The sequence below is a fragment of the Pinus tabuliformis genome, chromosome 2_2 (assembly GCF_031772625.1).
Source record: "Pinus tabuliformis cultivar Carrire ecotype Pingquan chromosome 2_2, CPIR1, whole genome shotgun sequence".
Classification (NCBI taxonomy): Eukaryota; Viridiplantae; Streptophyta; class Pinopsida; order Pinales; family Pinaceae; genus Pinus; species Pinus tabuliformis.
The window spans coordinates 978,322,028-978,328,388 of record NC_142300.1 but is presented as its reverse complement, the minus strand read 5'-3'; positions in this window follow the sequence as shown (position 1 = coordinate 978,328,388).

The window sequence follows — 6,361 nt, the reverse complement described above, 5'->3', positions numbered from 1 at the left end:
CCAAGCCACTTCAACTCTGAATTGTGGTAATACGCAGGCATGCCCAGAAACAAAATGTGTCCCCTTGAGAACAATACTTCACCTCCTATAAACCATATGCTCCAGTGTTTGAGTGATACGCAACCCAAGAAGAAAATGTAACTCGGCCCACAATGAGACTAGCTTGAAACTTTCGCTGGGTATTCAAACTGTCTCCTAAATGAGGGAAACGATTGCTAGTTCCTTCAATAAGCCACTAAAAGGGAAAGAAATCTACTTTATCAGTCGCCTGGGCAGCGCCACCAGCAGAGTTTCAAGAAATACAACGCACCGTCATACAAGTGAATACCCTGCTCTTTAACAGCAATTCACCCTTGCTTGCAGCCGAGGAAGGAGTTGCTAAATAACATTTTATTGCACAGCATAAATGTATATACATAGTTACTCATCAGGCTATAGAATATATATGGTAGCCAATATAATATATATATAAATGGATCTTCCTTGGAGTTCAAAACTGCATCCTGAAATCCTCCTCTTTCAGAAGAGGATTAGATTACCAAAACAGTTTTTTTTTTTTTTTTATGAACCGTGAATCTCGTCAATTTGTATTATATCAACTAACTACAAACATACTTGAAGCTCACTCCTTGTCGCCTCTATTTGTTGCACTTTCCCTTCGTTCATTCACCAGGATTCTGTGCTTTATTTAACTGACCAAGCGTATCGCGTGTCCCGGCATTTTGATCGATGAACAGTGCTTGCAATTAATGAAATGGGTTGAGAACTGTTCGAAGAATCTCGGTATTTTCTAAAACAAGAGCAGGAGCAGCGTTGTTTACTAGCGTGGAGTGCTTGCCGCGTCAAATGAATGGACGCATTTGTGGCACCCTCCCAGTCCCAGATCAGTGGTGCCCTCTTTTCTTCGTTATTCCCACAGACGAAGTGATTGCCGCGTCAAAACAAGAGCAGGAGCAACGTTGTTTACCAGCGTGTCAAGAGTTCAACAATGATATCAGTGTTAATACGCAGTCTTAATATGAACCCAGCGTTTAAAATGTGCACAGCGTTGATACACAGCTTTTATTTCATTCAAATATTCTTTAAAACCGCGCAAATCTCATTCCAACACGACTCTCTGTAATGGAATCTCTAACAAAACAGAGTACGAAGCCAAAAACTGATAAATGGCGAACACTTTACAGGGAAGGCTTTAATGCTAAGTGAAATGCAGTTCCATAAGCTCAAAGATCACCATGCAGACGCGCGTTAAGATGCATCTGAATGTTATAATCGGTGAGGGTTCGGCCATCCACTAATACACAGCGTTCACAGGATTTGCTCCGATAGACCATGAGACCATGGTTGTGCAGAGACTTGACGTTCAGGTGAATGCACAGCGCTTCTGAAACTTTATGAAACCATGTCAAAACAACTTGGACAGCGCTGGCAGTGTCAGGCAGAGGAACATTTCATCGTTCAAGTGAATATGGCAGACAGGGCACAGGCAGTGTCAGACAAAGGTTATGCAGAGATGAGCAGCGCAGAGGACAATACAGGAATATTAATGAACAGCTGATTATATGAAACAACATCAGGGGCAGCGCAGCGTTACATGAAGGTGATTATAAAAAACGGTCAGCAGCGTTATTATATGTCAGAGCAAAGCAGGAGCAGTGCATAAAAATGGCGTTGGAGAAATGACAGGTCGCAGCTAAAATTTAGCTGATAAAATATTCATGAGAAAATATTCATGAGATGCAGAATTGATGGCAGAAATGATCTGCGCATAAAGGCCATAAAACAAGTGGCTCAAAATAATTATGCAGGGCAGGAATACGCCTGCTCTGATACCATGTTAAACACACATGGGCAGCCAGAACAATATGAAAGATAAAACATGACAATACAATTTTTATTAACAAATGATTTATATTTATAGTACAATATGTGACCGTTGGGTTCCACATCCCAAGGTCTCTTGGACTCCTTTTGTCCATTCGGCTTCCACACTAACCCATTGAGGATTAGGTGTCCAACAAGTTCTACTAATAAGGAGGATGAGTTCAAGGATAATATGTTGAGGGAATTTTGATTGCTAAGAACGTCATGTTTGGGAAAATGAGTGCTCACTGTGTTTGACTAATATTAACTCTTGTACAAGCATTAGTGTCGATAAATCAGGGAGTTAGTGCTTCCTTTCAATTGGTGGTGATAAACAGGGAGTTGGTGCTTCCTTTCAATTGATGCTAATAAATTTGAATGCCCTCTTTATATATATTAAGAAAATGATCATATGGTTTTCTTATACTTTGGAATTCCACATAAAAATATTTGTGCTCTTTATATTTATGTGTTTTTCTTTATATTTATGTGTTCTTATTTATACTTATGGATGAATTTACAAGTTCTTGAAGATAAAAATTGTTAATATTGATCCCCCTTGTCTTGGTATTGTTGAATATTCCAACAATTGGTATCAGAGTAGGTTCCTTTAGAAACAGTTTGACCATTGGAAGGTAGATCTCAGTAAGGCACGTGGGAAAGTAAGATGAATACAGCACACATGGTCTATCATTACTTGATGGACAAAATTATGCTTTTGGAGTATAAGGATGAGATTGTTCTTCCAATCATAAGGAGTTAATGTTTGGCAAGTTGTTCTTTATGAATACAAGGTACCAACCTCTACTCCAACAGATTTGGGTGGAAGGAGACTCTACGAAAGTAATTCAAAGGCTATGCAGTCCATTCTAGAAGTGATGGTAGGATCAAAATTTGTCAAGGTTATGCATTGTGAATCAATAAAGGAAATCTGGGACAAACTCAAGAATATGTATGAAGGATATGAATAGGTCAAAGGGGCCAAGCTTCAAACATATAGAGGACAGTTTGAACACCTAAAGATGAAGGAGGATGAATACATTGCAACTTACTTTCTTGGAGTTATGAGATCATGAATACTATGAGAGGATTGAGAGAGAAGATCGCAGATATAGTCATTATTCAAAAGATTCTAAGATCTCTCCGAGTGAGATTTGATTCTAAAATATCAACTTTAGAAGAAAAACGAGATATATCTATGTTGAATATGGATAAGCTACATGGAATTATTATAGTGTATGAAATGAGAACCAAATAGAAAAATCCATGCAAAAAATAATCATTTTTCAAGGTCTCAAAGAAGATAAGGAAGAATAACCAAAAGTCAAAAACAAGTTGTAGCAATGATTAAGACAATGAAGAAGAATTTAAATTTATGAGAAAGTTGAAAAGAGGAACTCTCAAATATAAAGGTAAGCCTCCCTTTAAGTGTTTTGAATGTGGAATAATTGGTTATTAGGCTTCTAAATATCCTTTTGGAGAGGGGTCAGATAGTGATGAAGAAGAAAGTTATAAGAAAGAAAATAAATATCAAAAAAGAAACAAAGGAAAGAACAAGGGAAAATTCTTCAAGAAGAAAAGTCTTTATTCAAGAGAAGATAGTATCTCATATGATGAAGATGATGATGGCAATCATGAATCCGATAGAGTTCTCTTCATGACATTAGATACTCAGAATGAAACTCCTAAAAACTATGAAGGAAATCATGAAGAAGAAGAAGGAGAAGTGGATCTTGAGGCAGAATTGATTAGTGCCTTAAGTGATCTTAGAAGAACAAGGAAGAAAAATCTCATACTCAAGGAAGAGGTAAATAAACTAAAAGAATGTTTAAAAATTCCCAATAGGAACTCTAAAGAGACCAAGAAAACTATCATAAATCTGAAAGTATAATTAGAAGAAGCCAAAATGATTGAAGAAACACTCAAGAGACACCTAGAAGAGGAGAGAATAACTGAGAATCTAGAAGTTAAAATAGTCTCCTTGAGGAAGGAACTATGAAAGAAGGATATCGAGTAGAACTTTGACAATAATACCAAAACACTAGAGCAAATCTTAGCAACTAGAAAACATACAATGATAGGTGTGGACTAGGATATAAAAAAACTTATATTGATAAAGACTCAAGCTTTATGATGTCAATAGGAAATGAAGCAAAGAAAGGAAGCTACATTGATGCACTCAAATGTCCTATAAAGAAGGAATAATTCAAACCACTAAAGGAGGACATACAACAATCAACAATGATGAAGATTCAAGAAGAATATCGTGGCTTCAAAAGGACAACACCATCAAGAAGACCACATATACTCAGGTATCAGAATATTTTTCTTAGGGTGTGTAATTCTTGTAATAATTTTGGGCATAAGTCTATAAACTATAGAGCCTATGCAAGGGGTATAAATACAAGAAATATCTATGAAAATCCCAAGAACTACTATGAAGGAAATTATGGTAAAAAACCTCATGAGGTTTTCAAGATAAATTATAACAGTTTTGACACTCTTAGTTATGAAACCGAATTTTGAAAATGCAACAATTTTGGACTCATAGCCATAAATTTTTTAAGGAATTTGATATTTCCTTCAATGGAAACAAGGAAGGTTCTCACCCATCATATGGGGTAACAACCAAGAACTTGGAAAAAGAAGCAGGAGGTTTGAAGGTTGAGGAATGTGGGCTTTCTCTACAAGCCTAAAGAAGAATAATTCAATGGTATATTGATAGTGGATGATCAAAGCATATGATTGGAGACAAAAACATATTTTTAACATTGAAGAAATAAAAATAAGGATCTATCACTTTTGGGAATGATAACTCTGCCAAAATTATAAGGAAAGGTGCAATTAGCCTTCGAAGTAAAGATGTGGTGGTAGAAAATGTTTTACTTTTTGAAGATATGAAGCATAATTTGATAAGTGTTAGACAAATGTGTGATCAAGGACACACACTTCTATTCAATTCAAAAGAATGTGAAATAAGGAAAGAAGGATTAGGGAAATCAGTTGCAACATCAATAAGAACTCCAAACAACATATGCATCCTAAATGAGAATGGAAAGGAAATATGTTGACTTGGAAAGGAAGATTAAAGTTGTCTTTGGAATAGGAGACTAGGGCATATACTCTTTGAAAATCTTGTCAAGATCAACAAGAAGGAAGTTGTAAGGCATATGCCCGAAATTACAAATATTTCAAACACATATGCAAGTATTGTCATCGTGGAAAATAAACAAGAGTTCAGTTCAATACTAAGGATAATTACATGAAAAAACTACTAGAACTTGTACATACTGAGTTATGTGGGCCAACAAGAGCAGAAGGACTAAATGAAAAATAATACTTGATGTTGTTTGTTGATGATTACACAAGGATGACATGGGTTTGTTTTCTTAAAATGAAGTCAAAATCTTTTGAAAAATTCATAATATTCAAGGAACTTGTTGAAATGAAACCGATTTGAAAATCAAATGCTTGAGATCAGATAATGGAGGAGAATTTAATTCAAATGAATTAAATGACTACTATTAATAACATCAATAAGAAGACACTTCTCAACAGCTAGAACTCCTCAACAAAATGGAGTGGTTGAAAGAAATAACAAAACTATAGAAGTCTAGATGGCTAGAAATTTGTTGCACAAATCCAAGCTAAGTAAATCATTTGGGTACAAGAAGTATGTAGGGTTGGTCACCTTTTGAACAGAGGAATTCTCAGAAGCAACAATGACAAACTCCCTATGAATTGTGGAAGGAAAGACTCATTAGTGTTGAGCATTTTAGAATATTTGGAAGCAAATGTTACATAAAGAGGGATGACTAGAAGTTAGGAAAGTTTGATTCCTAGACAGATGAAGGCATACTTGTTGGGTACTCACGTAAAAGAAAAGCATACAAGTGCTACAATCTTAGACTCAATAAGATAGTAGAAAGAATCAATATAAAAATTGATGAAATAAACTTGTTGAAGACCAAGAAGGAAAGAAAAAATCCAGACATCTTTAAAAAAGGAAAAGGAAGAACCAAATAAAATTGATGAGAAAAGAAGAAGAGGAACACCAAGAAGAGAAGTAGTTAGAGGAAGAAAAACAAGCAGATAATCAGCAAGATTTTCAAACACCTTCCATGACACCTAAACACTAGTATTAGAAGAATCATCCATTAGAACAAATCATTGGGAGAAGAGTGCAAGAGTAGAAACTAGAAGAAGAAAACAAGCACAAACACCAGAGCAAGGGCATCTATCACTATTGTCCACAATTGAACCAAGTAACTTTGAGGAAGCTAGAAATGAACTTTGGATCAAGGCCATGGAAGAAGAACTAAATCAAATTGAGAAGAATGAGACATGGGAACTTGTTCCAAGACCCAAGAACAAAAATGTGATTGGTACAAAATGGGTCTTCAGAAACAAACTAAATGAAGATGGAAAGGTGACCAAAAATAAAGCAAGGCTAGTGTGCAAAGGATATGCCCAAGTTGAAGGATAGACTTTGAAGAAA